Consider the following 19,000-nt stretch of genomic DNA (forward strand, 5'->3'; position numbering starts at 1 on the left):
CTTACATAGTGTATCCATGCGCCATACGTCTTACAGGAATTTTACATTGGACTAAAATACAATACATGTATTTGCTAAGGAACAGCGATATTTAGCCATAGAAAATAGTTTTAGAACGCCAGAATGTGGGAAAGTTGTAGAAATCTATGTTAGTTTCGACGGATTACTTTGTGTGTCGGAATGTGGCGGAAGCAACGCAAGTGGTAAGAAACCCAGACACATGCTGCTTGGGGTTTTTACCGTTGGGACAGCGCTGGAGTGTTGATTAGTAGAATAAAGTAATATGTTTTAAAACAGCGTTTTTTATTTAGCCCAACCAGCTGCATCACTTGAACAAATATCACGTAACGCTGGTATTGGCAAGATGCTAAGCGAAATTCTCCCTAGAGAGTGCCAATAAGTTAAAAGAAAACAACAACGAGATTTTTCGTTGTGAGCAGAGCCGTTTAGCGATATTCCTCGTCTGCCCTACAGCCCGAATTTCACACCTTCCGACTCCCAACTGTTTGGCTCAATGAAGGATGCACTCCTCGGGAAGCAGCCAATGGATAGCGGAGACGTTACTGATGCAGCAAGGAGTTGGCTCCGACGTCGCTCAGTAAAGTGGTACCGTGCAGGTAGACACGCCCTCACACTAAAAGGTGGTACTGAACGTAGATTATGTAAAAAAATAAGTTTTGTAGCCAAAAGAGTACGGAATATCATGGTTTATTCGAATACTGAATAAAATCAACCTGATTTCAGAAAAAGCTGTGTCGCACTATTTATTGAACGCTCCTCGTAGAAGTGTGTAATAAATGCATCTAAGCAAATAGTAAACCTTTAACGAGCTTCAAAATTTAGAAAATTCTGTCCTCTGACGACTTTTATTGCTCTTTATATTCAAGTCTTGCAGTTCGTTCAAATACCAGAAACGGTCCAAAGACGGATTTGCAAGTCCAGAATGGACGTGGCATATCTGTAAATAAATGTATGAAGCACATTTTGTGATCGTATACTGACTTTTAATTACTTCATTCGCATTTAAATTTTTCACTTTTAACCCATCTAAAATAATATTTTGTTCAAAGTATCATTGGCTAAAGAATCATAGTAAATTAACTACAATTAGATGCATTAATTGGCGACAATTAGACTATATAATCTAACTTTTGGGAGCTGTAGCTAACGAAATTCATTTTGAGACCGATAAATTGTACCGCAGATACACTGAAATAGCAAGTGAAATAATCCTCGTATCGAAGAAGTGAGTTTGCACACGTAACCGATGCAAGTAAGCTGTCAGAAGTACATTGATGTTTGCGAAAAGAACTTTCATAAAAGAAAATGTGGGCATTGTCATGCAATTTACTAAGTAGTCTCTGAAATGCAGGTTAGGAGCAAACCATTCTGCGAAATTGAGAAGTGAAAACGAGAGGAGAAACTGGAAACATTTGAAATGTAATGTTACGGAAAGGCGTCAGAAATTAAGTAGACACGTTGGGTATGAAATTAAAAGATACTGGAATGAACAGGTGGTAAAGAGGTTTGTGTACATTTACCCGAAGAAGAGGAACGTTACGTCGGGCACTAGGCCCTAGGAGGTGAAATAGCAAGTATAATAGCAGAGCAGAAAAAAATGAGGGTCCGTCCAACAGATTATCTGGGATGAATGTTAAAAGATTAGCACAAGTAAAGAAGCAATGGAGGACAGTATAAAAATAGGCGATAGATTCACAACTCTAAGGAAACTCAACTATTACATTTTTCAGCAGTAAGAAGCAAATAGTGACTGAATCAGAAATCAGCAGTAAGATAACTGCAAAGTTATTTATGAAAAATCTCTTGAGCTATCCATTTATTTCTTTACTATGTGTGTGTGTGTGTGTGTGTGTGTGTGTGTGTGTGTGTGTGTGTGTGAGAGAGAGAGAGAGAGAGAGAGAGAGAGAGAGAGAGAGAGCGAAATTGGTGTCGACGATCAATTTCTGTCAGTTGCTGTTAATTAGTGCCGTAATTTCCACCTCGCACGAGCAGTATACGAATTTACAATTACGGTGTGACTTTTCATGAAATTAACTGCGAGAGTATTTTCCATCACTGTCAGATTATACGAATGAACTTCAGTGGACACCAGTTGCCGTAATTGGTTGCAATTCAATATCGCGAGTTCACGTATCATGTAACGTCATTAATTTGCGTTCGAAACGGTAATTGCTGAGAGATTAGAAATTAAAGCACAATTCATAAAGTTATATTTTTCGCAACGGTGGACATAAAGAAGTCATCTTACCATCGTATCAAAAAACGATCTTTGAACTTTTACACAAACCTTACCTATTCTAACGTGAGCTCCAAATGTAGCAGGAGCGATGTCCTAATGGTGCTTCCAAATGCTCAACAAGTACTCTCAAGCAAGTTTGGCCTGATATTTTTATTGGATGTGATAACACAGCTGTCGGGTTTGACGACGTAGCTGTACGCTGAGGTGACAAAAGTCATGAAATACCTCCTAACATCGGACCGGACCTCTTTTTGCCCGGTGGTGTGCAGTATCTCGACTTGGCACGGACTCAACAAATCGTTCAAGTCTCTGCAGAAATATTAACACACAGTCATGAAAGTGCTATCCTTACAGGACTTTGTGCACGAAGTGACCTATCACTAAAGTCCCATAAATGTTCGATGGGATGCAGGTCGGGTGGTCTGGATAGACAAATCATTCGCTAGAACTTTGCAGAATTTTCATCAAACCAAACTGGAACAATTATTGACTGGTGACATGGCACATTGTCACCCATAAAAACTCCATCGAGGTTTGCGACCATGAAGTACATAAATAGCTGAATATGGTCTACAAGTAGCCGAACATAACCATTTCGTCAATTATCTGTTCAGTTGGGCCAAAGGACCCAACCCATTCCATGTAAATACGGTCCAAACTATTATGAAGGCATCATCAGCTTACACAATGCCTTGTTGAAAATACACTCCTGGAAATGGAAAAAAGAACACATTGACACCGGTGTGTCAGACCCACCATACTTGCTCCGGACACTGCGAGAGGGCTGTACAAGCAATGATCACACGCACGGCACAGCGGACACACCAGGAACCGCGGTGTTCGCCGTCGAATGGCGCTAGCTGCGCAGCATTTGTGCACCGCTGCCGTCAGTGTCAGCCAGTTTGCCGTGGCATTCGGAGCTCCATCGCAGTCTTTAACACTGGTAGCATGCCGCGACAGCGTGGACGTGAACCGTATGTGCAGTTGACGGACTTTGAGAGAGAGCGTATAGTGGGCATGCGGGAGGCCGGGTGGACGTACCGCCGAATTGCTCAACACGTGGGGCGTGAGGTCTCCACAGTACATCGATGTTGTCGCCGGTGGTCGGCGGAAGGTGCACGTGCCCGTCGACCTGGGACCGGACCGAAGCGACACACGGATGCACGCCAAGACCGTAGGATCCTACGCAGTGCCGTAGGGGACCGCACCGCCACTTCCCAGCAAATTAGGGACACTGTTGCTCCTGGGGTATCGGCGAGGACCATTCGCAACCTTCTCCATGAAGCTGGGCTACGGTCCCGCACACCGTTAGGCCGTCTTCCGCTCACGCCCCAACATCGTGCAGCCCGCCTCCAGTGGTGTCGCGACAGGCGTGAATGGAGGGACGAATGGAGATGTGTCATCTTCAGCGATGAGAGTCGCATCTGCCTTGGTGCCAATGATGGTCGTATGCGTGTTTGGCGCCATGCAGGTGAGCGCCACAATCAGGACTGCATACGACCGAGGCACACAGGGCCAACACCCGGCATCATGGTGTGGGGAGCGATCTCCTACACTGGCCGTACACCTCTGGTGATCGTCGAGGGGACGCTGAATAGTGCACGGTACATCCAAACCGTCATCGAACCCATCGTTCTACCATTCCTAGACCGGCAAGGGAACTTGCTGTTCCAACAGGACAATGCACGTCCGCATGTATCCCGTGCCACCCAACGTGCTCTAGAAGGTGTAAGTCAACTACCCTGGCCAGCAAGATCTCCGGATCTGTCCCCCATTGAGAATGTTTGGGACTGGATGAAGCGTCGTCTCACGCGGTCTGCACGTCCAGCACGAACGCTGGTCCAACTGAGGCACCAGGTGGAAATGGCATGGCAAGCTGTTCCACAGGACTACATCCAGCATCTTAACGATCGTCTCCATGGGAGAATAGCAGCCTGCATTGCTGCGAAAGGTGGATATACACTGTAATAGTGCCGACATTGTGCATGCTCTGTTGCCTGTGTCTATGTGCCTGTGGTTCTGTCAGTGTGATCATGTGATGTATCTGACCCCAGGAATGTGTCAATAAAGTTTCCCCTTCCTGGGACAATGAATTCACGGTGTTCTTATTTCAATTTCCAGGAGTGTATGAATCCGTGGCTTTGTGGGATATGTGCCACACTCGAATCCTACAATCAGTTTTTATAAACTAAAATTGAGACTCATCTGACCAGGCCACTATTTTGCAGCCGTCTAGTGTCCAACCATTATGGTGAGAGGTATTGCTTGAAATGTATTCTCGGCACACTTTTGATATTGTGGCCCGTGGGATATTGAACCACGTAACGATTTCCGAAATGTTGTGTTCCATGTGTCGAGCTCCTACTACCATTCTGCATTCAAAGTCTGTTAATTACAGTTGTGCAGCCATAATCACATCGGAAATCTTTTCAAATGATTCACCTAAGTATTATTGACTTCTGCGCCAGCGCACTGCCTTTTTATACCTCGCGTACGCGATGCTGCTGCCATGTATATACGTGTATATCGCTGTCCCTAGACTCTTGTCACCTCACTATGTATGTGCTTATCGCTATTCCTTGAGTTTTGTCACCTCGGTGTAAATAAAGGTAAGCCAATCGTGACAAAAGTCACACGCTGTGAGCATTATGGCAAAGGACAAAAGATGACGCGTTCGAAAGTCCATCAAAGTGTCAGGTACTTTTGGACGTAAATAATGGGGAGGGGGGGGAGTTTGTGTTGTTGGAAGATGAATCCTTGTTCACCTTCTCTAAAGTGAGTTACATTAGGCAATTTTCCGACATATTGCAGTAAACGCGTCATCTAATACCAACGTGTCTAAAACGTTCAGTGGATGAACCGGTATCCACAATTTGTGTGTAAATAATACGTCCTTAGTTTGTTACATGTTGCGTTGGTCACTTGAGTGACATATTGTAATGCTATGGAGGGAGTAGATTTACAAGACATTAAGTTAATTTGTATTTAAATATGGTTGCCTACTGAGCAATCGCAAGCTGTTCACATTCAGGGTGAATCATCTCAACCTGCACCACAGAAATAGAGGAAATGGAAAGTTCTATTGATGTACGGTTTTCACAGAATGAATTCGTAGTCAGGGGCTAGTATTGTTACGTCAATACACAGATTGTAACGATACTTGTGTTGTTGTTGTGGTCTTCAGTCCAGAGATTGGTTTGATGCAGCTCTCCATGCTACTATATTCTGTGCAAGCTTTTCTTCTCCGAGTAACTACTGCAACCTACATTCTACACCTACACCTACATCCATACTCCGCAAGCCACCTGACGGTGTGTGGCGGAGGGTACCTTGAGTACCTCTATCGGTTCTCCCTTCTATTCCAATCTCGTATTGTTCGTGGAAAGGAGAATTGTCGGTATGCTTCTGTGTGGGCTCTAATCTCTCTGATTTTATCCTCATGGTGTCTTCGCGAGATATACGTAGGAGCTAGCAATATACTGCTTGACTCTTCGGTGAAGGTATGTTCTCGAAACTTTAACAAAAGCCCGTACCGAGCTACTGAGCGTCTCTCCTGCAGAGTCTTCCACTGGAGTTTATCTATCATCTCCGTAACGCTTTCTCGATTACTAAATGATCCTGTAACGCAGCGCGCTGTTCTCCGTTGGATCTTCTTTATCTCTTCTATCAACCCTATCTGGTACGGATGCCACACTGGTCAGCAGTATTCAAGCAGTGGGCGAACAAGCATTCTGTAACATACTTCCTTTGTTTTCTGATTGCATTTCCTTAGGATTCTTCCAATGAATCTCAGTCTGGCATCTGCTTTACCAGCGATTAACTTTATATGATCATTCCATTTTAAATCACTCCTAATGCGTACTCCCAGACAATTTATGGAATTAACTGCTTCCAGTTGCTGACCTGCTATTTTGTAGCTAAATGATAAGGGATCTATCTTTCTATGTATTCGCAGCACATTACACTTGTCTATATTGAGATTCAATTGCCAGTTCATGCACATTTTTCTGAATCGCTATCAAAGTTGGTTTATTTCCATTGTGGGGCCATAATGACGTCGGAAACATTTTCACATCAATCAGCTGAGCACAAAATTAATGACAGCTGTACCAATCCACTGATCTTTTATACCTCGTGTTCGCAATACTACCACCATCTGTTTATATGACTTTCGCTATCACATGACTTTTCTCACAGTGTGTTATTGGTGTTGTATCCTATTATGTGCTACTCTTTTTCAAAATTAAGAGAGAAACAACATCCGGGAAATTATTCTATTATATGTAACAGAATATTAACAATTTCCTCTGCTACTATATGTCTGTCGGGAATGATTAATGTACATGTGTGATCTGCAATAGGAGCTAATTCTGTTTTATGTGTATTAAATGGAATCTCATGTACATATGTTTACCTATTCGCACTACGTTAATGGTTTGCATTCAATCAGAAAACTACCCACGAATGCAGCACACAACATTCTGCATCTTTTTCTTAGTGTCATGTCGATAAAGGCAGTTTACAGTCAAAGCTGAAGCAGGTTTTTCTCCTGTAGTCAGTTGAATGTAATTTGAAGACTCGTGACATTACCTCTGTTCAGTGTAGCAGCAGACATAAATATGAGGTTTAAGTATAACATACGACGGAGATACGTGAGATTTTGGCGAAACTGTACAAAAGAGGAATACTGAGCAGAAAGTCTTGAAAGCCAGCTGTTGTCTGTAAAGTGCACTTAAATTAGTAATAACTGCAATTTGTTTTAAGCCGTTTTCCGGCTGTTAAACTTCGCAATATAAGCGCAACGGAATATTATTGTGTATCACTAAAATGTTGACTTGCAAGAACGGTTATGTAGCTCAGAAGATGAGTTATAGAGCTTTTAGTGGAAATGGAGTTTCCTCATAAGAATCATCTTGTAAGGCGTTTGTTAAAAAGAGACGTCTATATCCATGATGAGGGTCTGACTAAATTCAAGCAAGGGTCGACAGACACGAACACGTGTAATGCACAACGGTGCAATCTATCAGTATTTTAGAGATGTTTGGGTATGGCTCAATTAATAAACAACTTCTGTAGACTAATAACGGCCGGTTCATATCCTTACACAGTGTGATTCACGAAGATATGCAAATATTTTAATATGTGATTCTACAAGTAAAACTAAAGCAAAAAGTTCATATAAACATAGGTCCTTAAATGATTATTTACAGAGCTATGGCTAATAAAAGATTTTGCCTGAAATGTAGCATCTTCGCTAATATGAAGCCATCACAAAAATGTACGAGGTTAAAATAAAGCAGCTTGTTGTTATTGATCTGGTGAATGCAATAAAACATGTCTCAGACGTGTATATGCAGTAGTTTTCCAAAACACCCAGAAAAGCAATGAAGTAATGTCGTAATGTTTAGAGTTTATTAACTACTTGGCCCAATTTGTTTTTTAAATTCCATACAACTACACAAAGTTTATAACAGAAGTTGTAGAGAATTTAATTTTGGAAAAATGATGGTAATAAACACCGTATCGGAGTACTCCTCTGTCGTAAATTTGAAAGGCAACCCTACCATAAATAATCTACAAACTACAACAGTTACTATGTGGTTTCACTTAAATACTTTGTTGTTATTATATTCTTTCACTGAACAACATAGAAAACTAGCTCGTTTCATGGTAAGGAAATGACTGAAACAATTCACTAAGCTTGCCACCAATGACATAAACGTTTCTACATTCTTAATGGAAAGTAAACAATTTTACTTGTATAATAATCTGTCCTTCTCTGGTTGTTCTGGAATACTACTGCAGATACATGTCTGGGATATGTTTTATTAGATTCATCAGACCAATAACAACAAAATAAATGGAAATCTTGCTTTACTTTAACCTCGTGCAGTTTTGCAATGGCTTCATGGTAGTGAAGTTGCAAAATTTCAGACAAATTCTCTTACTAGCCGTAGCTCCATAACTAAACATATGCGGATCTATGTTTATATGAACTTTTTTCTTTAGTTTTACTTGTAGAATAACACATTAAAATATTTGCATATCTTCGTGAACCACCCTAAAATTGAGAATAAAAAATGAAATCACATATACAGTTACTCATACAAGGACTGATAACGCCACATCACCTGAAAAGAATAGGTTAAGAACTCGGCAGGCGCAGCTTCGTCTTTCGGCTGCGTGACTTACCTTACTTTTGTAAAATTGACCCTAACACACAAAACAGTGAGTACTCGCTGACGTCGTACTCAGGCACTAAAAATTAATAATCCACACTAACAATCACAAAATATTTATTGATATTCTAATAAACTTCTGGTTTCTTAGAATAATTACTACAACAAACTCTCGCATAAATTAATACATGTAGCATCAGCTACGCTTAATATGGTTGTATTTGGCTTGATTCCTGACTCACCAACTGTGAGAAAATAAAATTATATTTTGCATCTGTTTGGTGAGTGGAAACAGTGATTTACTAGCTCCCCATCTCTGGTTGAATATTGGACGCGAAACTGATCAATGCTGGATAATGAGCTTAGCCTCATCTTCAATCTGCTAGTGGTTCCTCAGAATATCTAATCCGTAACGCAGGCACTAGAAATACACCAAGCTGTAATAAAAGGAAAGGAGTAACAGCTCATGCCAGATCGCTGAGCAGAATGCATAGTGATGAGCAACACATTCTTACCAAAAATCAGTTTAAAATATAGCTTAGACTCTCAAAACTAATAATACAGATTCTCTCAGTACCAATACCAATGTCTCGCACTTACCTCCAACTCAGTGGTAACAGAATTATCAGAACAGAGCTTCTATGATAAAACGACTTCCAGGTGCCCTCTCCCGGCTCAGCACTGTCTACTTGCACCAACTCACAACACTCAGTTCAAACGCAAAACTGCTCAGCATCGACTAAATCATAATGACATGCATTTTACTACGTGGCAAGGCCACTTACGACTGCGCACATCTGACTGTTCAGGTTGACTGCCTCCATAAAAGTTGCTTTTAACAAAGTTTTCACGACTTCCACCTTGCAACTGCCTCTTTTCCTTCCTCCAAATACAACGCGCTCACTTGGCATTATCACGCCATAGGTGGTTATTGGCTGAGATATTCGCTCGAAACATTGCCAGTCAAACCTAAATACTCCACAAGCAACGGAGGGATATCTAAATCGGCTGGTAAGCGATAAGAAAATAAACTAAAGAACTGCCCATAATCGATATGTAAAAATACTTAATCGACATGAGGGATGGCCGAATCAACACCTTTCAGTCTGCCCTCTGCACATATGGGTGCTCTTTATATTAATTCGTATCATCTATGAGCAAGTCTTAAGGGCAGAAACAACACTTTCTCTGAATATAAATACAGAACTTTTAATTGCGCATTCGACCCGTAGCGTGTGGTGACTGTACTGTTCCAGTTAAGAGCAGTTTCCTGTTCGACGGCTTACTTGTAACTACAGAAAATTAGAAAAGATTATACATATAAAAACTATACCGGCAACTTTGCTGCATGTGCTAAATATTTGTGGAGACTGGCGCAGTTGAACAGGGAAAGTGGGCATAGCAGCGACTTGTGCAAGGCACATAAGACGGCCTAAGGCTTCCGTCCCGTCACTCGTCGACCAATCTGGTGTGGCTGTTGAAGTTAGCAAAACTAGAGCCGAAATTTTAAATTCTATATCTACATCCGCATCCATACTCTGCAAGCCACCTGACGGTGTGTGGCGGAAGGTACCTTGAGTACCTTTATAGATTCTTCCTTCTATTCCAGTCTCGTTTTGTTCGTGGAAAGAAGGATTGTCGGCATGGTTCTGTGTGGGCTCTAATCTCTCTGATTTTATCCTCATGGTGTCTTCGCGAGATATACGTAGGAGCTAGCAATATACTGCTTGACTCTTCGGTGAAGGTATGTTCTCGAAACTTTAACAAAAGCCCGTACCGAGCTACTGAGCGTCTCTCCTGCAGAGTCTTCCACTGGAGTTTATCTATCATCTCCGTAACGCTTTCTCGATTACTAAATGATCCTGTAGCGCAGCGCGCTGTTCTCCGTTGGATCTTCTTTATCTCTTCTATCAACCCTATCTGGTACGGATGCCACACTGGTCAGCAGTATTCAAGCAGTGGGCGAACAAGCGTTCTGTAACATACTTCCTTTGTTTTCTGATTGCATTTCCTTAGGATTCTTCCAATGAATCTCAGTCTGGCATCTGCTTTACCAACGATCAACTTTATATGATCATTCCATTTTAAATCACTCCTAATGCTTACTCCGAGACAATTTATGGAATTAACTGTTTCCAGTTGCTGACCTGCTATTTTGTAGCTAAATGATAAGGGATCTATCTTTCTATTTATTCGCAGCACATTACACTTGTCTACATTGAGATTCAGTTGCCATTCCCTGCACCATGCGTCAATTCGCTGCAGATCCTACTGGATTTAAGTACAATCTTCCATTGTTAGAACCTCTCGATACACCACAGCATCATGTGCAAAAAGCCTCAGAGAACTTCCGATGTCATCCACAAGGTCATTTATGTATATTGTGAATAGCAACGGTCCTATGACACTCCCCTGCGGCACACCTGAAATCACTCTTACTTCGGAAGACTTCTCTCCATTAAGGATGACATGCTGCGTTCTGTTATCTAGGAACTCTTCAATCCAATCACACAATTGTTCTGATAGTCCATATGCTCTTACTTTGTTCGCGTTTACGAAACGGTTCACGCACGAGGATCGCACAAACATACCATCGTTTCACCATCGAACAGAGTCCCGTACGGACGACATAGTAATTGCAGTTCGGTTTTACAAAGAGTATTCTACGGCATTGTACCCTTACTTAACTTGCATTTATCACGAATCTCTTGCCCAGCGCAGAGTCCCAAGAGACTAGAAAAAAAGTGCAGGTAATTCCTGTATATAAGACCCGCAAATTTACAGACACATATCTCGTGGTCTTGCGTTAGCATTCTCGCTTCCCGCTCACGGAGTCCCGGGTTCGATTCCCAGTGGGGTCAGGGATTTTCCCTGCCTCGTGATGACTGGGTGTTGTTGTGTCGTCTTCATCATCATCATACATCCTCATTACGGTCGGAGGAAGGCAACGGCAAACCACCTCTACTAGGACCTTGCCTAGTACAGCGGTGCGGGTCTCCCGCATCGTCACCTGCGCTCCTCGGAGTATGGGATCTCATCATCATCTTCATCATCATCCTTACACCGGTTTGCCATAGAGTTATTGAATATATTATCAGTTCGATTATAATAAAGATCCTTGACAAGGGAGTTACCGTAAGTTGCGATCGCAATTGCAACAAAGCTTTGGTTTTGTGTGAAAGAGTTTTACATGTACATTACAAATATGCGCACAATATTTGCCATCGACTTTAACACTGCACTCGACAATCTTGCGCATGTTCAGTCACCGAGTTCAAAAAATGGGTTGTTGGTAGCTCTTGGCAGTAGATTACGACGATGAGCACGGCCATAGATTTTTGTATGTCATCGATGTGGACGTCAGAGAGACAGAGCAAGTTACGTTACTGTAAACAATCTTTGGTCTTGTCGTGGCACATTTTTTGCCTCTGCGCTGTCTGATACGTAATTGGTTGCAGAGGGGTAGGTGATGAATGTACTTGTAGTGCTGTGTGTACTTGTGACTGTATCTGTAAGATGAAGAAAAGATAGCAATGATGAGTATGATGGGTACATAAAAAATTAAAGGAGTACAAATTTTGAATAATGTGTTTTTTTAAGGGAGGAATTTTGAGGTACTGTAAGATTGTAACACTGCGTGGCTTGGAATTATTATTGTCAGCTAGTCAACTTGCTCAGAACTGAGAAAAAGACCACGCCACTTTCCTGAGTCATGGATTTGCATATTAATTGATTAAAAGCAGTCCGTCTTCAAGCCACAAGTGCCCCATCGGCACCATCCGACCGCCATGCCATCCTCACTAAGGATGCGGATAGGAGGGGCGTGTGGTCAGCACACCACCCTCCCCTTTGTCACGATGGTTTTCTTTGACCGGAGCCGTTACTATTCGGTCAAGTCGCTCCTCATATTAATTGATTAAGGTGTTTGATTTTTATAGAAATTATCTGTTAACTTTGTACTTTTTTCAAACCTTTGCTCACTTTCTTAAGCATAGTATTGTTTAGACTGATGTTATGTTTAAAGATCACACGAAGTTTTACTCTGTCTTTTTGAATATATATGTTATGTTTCAAGATCACACGAAGTTTTAGTCTGTCTTTTTGAATATATATTTCATTCTAAAATCGTTGCCTTGGGATATCATTTCACAGGAATAGTTACTCTCCCCACCCCAGAGTTTATCATTTCGCATCTCCACATGCAACAGTTTGAATACGTATTTGAAAATATAAATCTGCCTGCTTGCTCTCTGCTGTTGTACTTTCGAGAAATCTGCAACAAGACGCGAAGTACAAAGTTAAGCTGCATTCGTATCAGATACATTCAGTTCATATTAGGTTCTGTAAAGTTGGGCTAAATTATAGACAGAAACAAATATAGAGAGCAACCTTAACAGTGCTGGAAACAATGTTGCTTATCACAGTAGGAGCTCTTCGTGAATGACAGTATGAATTAGTCTTTCGAATCACAAAGGGTTTGATCATCAAACATACATTCGGGTGGTGTTTGAGGCCTCTCGGATCTGAAGTCATCATCTCCACCTACAGACCAGAAGTACCTAACAAAGTCTGCGAAAAACTGATTGTGTAGAATACACATCAGCAACGAAATTGAATCCCTAGACTGTGGTGGAAAATTATAGTCGTTCAGGATACTGGGATCTTCAATCTGCTTCAGCACCGTCCTGAACTGTCGGAAGAACAACACATGAACGGCCTGAATGTATGGCGTGCACCCACAAGAGATCGTCTTCACTGTATACACCGTGTTCTGCGGTCGGATAGCACCGATATGAGTCCACTCGCGATATGTCCCTAGCGGATCTATCAGAAGAAGGGACTCCTTCCCTGCATATGGGGACTAGACATCTTGAACTGCGTCAGGATTTGTTTCGTGATTAGGGAGCTTGAGCCAAATTTTGTTGCTTCAGCTCGTGTTGCATTACTCGCACTCCACACTGATCTCTAGTTTGCTGGTACATTACCAGTATATTTGGAAACAGGTATCCACTTGCCGAAGTAACCGTTAAAAATGAATTGTTGCGTGATCATTGCGCACCGGATTTCTTACCGATATCTCTCCCTTGAAATGCAGAGTTCGCATGAGTGAAGTTCTTTCCGTATACCACTTCGATTGGCACTATAAATCTGTATATCTTCTATGATGTTCTTTAATGACGTTACTTCCTTGAGAAACTCGTCGCATCTTTCATTCCCGTCACCATCTGCATCCACGATTTATTAGTTAAATTTTTTGTTATTGCCCGTGAGCCAAGATAGTGTCTCCGTTTAAACTTGCAAGCTGTTCATGGATAGACCCAGTGAATCAAGTCAGCCCTATTTCTTGGGACTTTTTCGAAACCCCAGGTACGAATATCCCAACTCCACTGTGAACATTAGCGCCTTGAACAGTTCTCGCCATTCTGAATTTTTCAACTACCTTATCGTCAAGAAAGTGAAGCTCTGAAGATTTGAGTGCTGGCGTTCCTCCCCTTGCTCTACCACATGAGGTAAATATCGTAGACGATGTAAGTCACGCACGCTACAGTATCGTTTCTGTACTGTGGTGAAGCTTAATTTTTGTTTTATTTTGTTTTCCTAGAATACTGGACTGAAATTACCTCCTTAGCCTTTTTAAAAGTTATATAACCCTATTTCTTCTACTTTGGTGGGATTGGTAGAAAAGCCGAAGACTGGATTTCATTGCATCGTAACGACTCATCCTCACTATCAGGTTCTGGACCACACATAAATTTAACACAATCAGACAAGTCTTCTTCAGCGTATTCATATTATTCAATGTAGTGTATTGTATTTTCGTGATGTATACTATTATCACTTGTTGCAACTGATTCATCTGCCACATTGATTATGAATGTAGCTGCATTTCTCTCTTTTCCTACAAATTCTGTAGATCTTCTTTTGTGGCTGTAACGGGTAGCAATTTAGCTCACAGTATCTGCAGGATTCATTATCATAGGATTACCTTTACAGTGAGGATAAAGTGACGCACTACGAAATTGCGGACACCACAAACGGACAGAGTAACTGCCGAGGTTGAAGTAACGCAGACGGGGGTAACTACACTGAAGAGCCAAAGAAACTGGTACTCCTACTTAATATCGTGTTGCACCCTCGCGAGCACGCAGAAATGCCGCAACACGACGTGGCAGGGACTCGACTAATGTCTGAAGTTGTGCTGGAGCGAACTGACACCATGAATCCTGCAGGGCTGTCTATAAATCCGTAGGAGTCCGAGGGCGTGGAGTTCTTTTATGAACAGTACGTTGCAACGCATCCCAGATATGCTCAATAATGTTCTTATCTGAGGCTTTTCGTGGTCAGCGAAAATGTTCAAACTCAAGGAGAGTTCCTGGAGCCACTCTGTAGCAATTCTGGACGGGTGGGGTTGTCCCATTGTCCTACTGGGATTGTCCAAGTCCGTGGGAAAGCATAGTGGACATGAATGGAAGCAGGTGATCAGACATAATGCTTACGTACGTGTCACCTGTCAGTATCGCATCTAGATCTATCATGGGTCCCATATCACTCCAACTGCACACGCCCCACACCATTACAGAGCTTACACCAGCTTGAAAAATGTCCTGCTGACATGCAGGGTCCATGGATTCCTGAGGTTGCCTCCATACCCGTACAAGTACAACCGCTCGATACATTTAGAAACGAGACTCGTCCAACCAGGCAACATGTTTCCAGTCACCAACAGACCAATGTTGGCGTTGACAGACCCAAGCGAGGTGTAAAGCTTTGTGCCGTGCAGTCATCAAGGGTACACGAGTGGACCTTCGGCTTTGAAAGTCCATATCGATGATGTTTTGTTAAATGGTTGGCACACTGACACTTGTTAGATGCCCAGCATTCAAACCTGCAGCAATCTGCCGTAGGGTTGCACTTCTGTCACGTTGAACGATTCTCGTCAGTCGTCATTAGTCCCGTTCCTGCAGGATCTTTGTCCAGCCGCAGTTATGTCAGAGACCTGATGTTTTTACCAGGTTCCTGATATTAACGATTAACTCGGGAAATGATCGTACGGGAAAATCCTCACTTCGTCGCTACCTGGAAGGAGCTGTGTCCCATCGCTCGTGCACCCACTACAATACCATGTTAAAGCTCACTTAAATATTGATCCCTGCGATTGTAGCAACAGTAACCGATCTAACAACTGCATCAGCTTGTTGTCTTATATTGGCGTTGCCGACCGGAACGTTGTATTCTACCTGTCTACTTATCTCTGTATTTGAAGATGCATACCTATACTAGTGTCTTTGGCGCTTCACTGCATTATACTGGTTTCCATGCTCTTATGCTCAATGTATGCCTGGTTCCCCTAGATGTCGCATAGGAAATTTTGTCTGGTGACCTTTGGTACGGCGCGGTCTGTGTCGACCGTAGCATGCACTACAAATAACTACATTAGCTAGAGAAACACTGTTTACGATGACTACAGTCTCTTAACTCACTATATTGTGTTAGATGAGACCCACTGTGAGCGGAATATCACATATTCGTAACTTACAGTGTAACTGGCGATGGCCCTTCGTTCATACATTTTTGTAATCAACACCTCAGTCATATTCATACAAACCACAACTCATCTGCAACAGCTGGTGCAACGAAAATCTGTAACGCAACCATCTGTGTGTGGCGTGTTTATAATCATGTATTATTTATATTTTAGGACAATTAATCTGTAAAAAACACACCACATGGCATAAAGAAAGCGTGTAAACCGTCTCAGGATGAATCACAACGATTCGAAACCGGTAGCGGTACCCTGTGAATAAAGGAACTGAAAGTAAATTTGTGGCTGGTTGCAGTCCATACACCATCAATATATGCAAGTTTGTTTCTGAGATTAGCAGTTATACGAAGAGCAAAAGTAGCTGGACTTAACTGTTCGAAAAGCTCAATAATACAGTGTACTTCTTCCATTTCATGTTTTCATCAATATGTACACCCAAACATTTGGAGTATTTTGCCCTATTTACTGACTCTTGCTCATGTGCTACATCAATTATTGGTATGACTGTTTGTTGTAGAGAACTGAATACAGTGTGTCTTTTTTTCAAAATTTTGGGAAAGTGCATTTTCAGAGAACCACTTAATAATTATTTGGAAAATAGCAATTACCAACTCTTCTGTTGCTTTCTCTCTGATGGGATTTATTGTAACACTAGCATTGTCTCCAAAAATTACCAATTTTACTTGTTGAAGGCCATTCACATACATAAGGAATAGAAGTGGTCGCAGAACTGAACCCGGTGGGCTCACTTTGTAATTTTTTTTTTTACCAGTCACTAAAATTTTTTACTTTCCCTACACTGTCTGAGTTATTCAACACAACTCTTTGCATTCCGTTTTTTAAGTGTGATTCAGACAAGTTGTATGCAAAACTGTAAAGAAAACACTTCTATAATACTTGAGTTTTTCTAAGAGAGTACCATTATCTGCACAATTAAATCCCTTGGAAAGATTACAATAAATACCAACTGGTGATATACTATTATTTAAGGCTTGTACTATTTAATCAATGAATGTGTAAATAGAATTCTGAGTCGAAGAACCCTTCTGGAAACCAAACTGTGACATGCTAAGTAAACTGTTTGTAGTTAGGTGTGCGACTACACTCGAGTACATAACTTTTTCGAATATCCCGGAAAAAGATGTTTTAAGGAAATTGGGCGATAATTGTTTAATTCCTTATGAAGTGATTTCATAGCTGCATACTGTAATCCGTCTGGAAAAATTCCCTGTGCCAGTGATGCATTACATGTATCACTAAGGACATTACTTTTTAAGTTTGAACAACTTTCCAGATTTTTGTTTGCAACTCCATCAACTCAACATAAGGTTTTTGTTTTTTAGAATTTTTGCAATCATATTAATTCCACTGAAGGGCTTTGGTGCTCCTTGTAGTTGCTAAAAGTTTTGTTGGATGACATTTCTGACATATTTTCTTGCTTCTTCTACTAAATCATTTAATCCTATATTTGCTGTTACATTTAGAAAGTTATTATTAAAATTACTTACAACTTATGAATTATCAGTCACATCATTGTCATTGACAGGGTCCAGTATAGTTTTAATCTTGCTATTGGCATTATTTATTCCTGTCAGGTTAAGCATACTTCTGGAAAATTTAATGACTTTCCTTAAAATACTGCAGTATTTTTTGTGGTATGCAAGTAACGTCAGAGGTTGACATACTGTTCCCCTTACATAATTTTCCCTTTTCCTCTTAACATGTGGTTTTAATTTCCTTAGTTATTCACAGTTTGTTTTTTGGTGGATCGTCTGAGTAATTTTTTAGGAAAGCAACTTTCAAATTTGACACAAATTTACTATGGAAGAAATTTAATTTGACATTGGCATCTTTTTCTACATATTCCTCATCCCATACTACTCCTTTTAGCTTACTCTTAAAACAATATATCCGGTTCTCATTAATAAGCCTCGTGGCATACTTCTGATTTTCATTAATGGTACATTATGGTCACGTAGTCCATTAACAATTGAGTACACATTAATAGTTTCAGCCTGAGTGCTACCTATAAACAGGTTATCAGTCAGTGCCCTACTGTTTTTCTGCACACGAGTTGGAAAGCTGACTACTGGAATTAGACTGAAACTCCCAAATAATAATTATAGTTAATTTTTCCTGTTCGTATCTATACTTGTTCACGTAGTTTTTTACATGCCTTCTGTGTATACAATGCTCGGTCGAAAGTATCTAGAAAGAAATATAAGGTGTGAGCACGATTCACCTTAGTGAAGTTCTGAACTCTACTAGTGACACTTTTAGCGAACTGTCTGAATGTATATGGAGGAATGGTGGTCCATTCTTCCTCAAGCGCCGAAACCATATAAGGTAGTATGTAGGGCGCTGGGACGTGGTACAAAATATACATTCTAACCCATCTCATAGGCGTTTCGTTTGGCTCAGGAGGGGACTTGGGAGAGGCTAGTCCATTTCAGGAATGTTTCTGCCCACAAACCATTACCTCGCAGATGCTATATATGACAGGATGCATTGTCATGCTGAAACAAAGAATTGTCGTCTCCGAAATGTTCCTCTGCTGTACGCAGCACACAATGCTGTAAGATGTGTTTGGACCACTCCCCAACCACGAAAAACACCCCTATAAACACCTCCTCCTCCGTACTTCTCTGTTGGTTCTACACACAATAAGAAGTAACGTTCTCCTGGCATTCAGCAAACCTGTCCCACCGTCGGATTGTCTCAGGGCATAGTGTAAGTTGTCACTCCAAATTACAGTCACCCACTGTACAATGGCGTTGTCCTTCTACAAAACTTCAAGCGTCGAGTAGCACTCAATACAAATATGCGTGGCCCACGAGGTGCTTGACATTTGCGCCCCTTTCTTTCTGCTCTGCATTCACTAAGCAGTAACAGCACTAAATGTCTATAAGGGTGGCTTTAGAGTCCCTGATGGATCTGTTACTCAGAAGATACCCAGTGACTACTCAATCCATGTTCGAAGTCACTGAGCTCTCTCGAATGACCCATTCTACATTAGCT

The sequence above is a fragment of the Schistocerca gregaria genome, chromosome 8 (assembly GCF_023897955.1).
Source record: "Schistocerca gregaria isolate iqSchGreg1 chromosome 8, iqSchGreg1.2, whole genome shotgun sequence".
NCBI classification, from domain to species: Eukaryota; Metazoa; Arthropoda; class Insecta; order Orthoptera; family Acrididae; genus Schistocerca; species Schistocerca gregaria.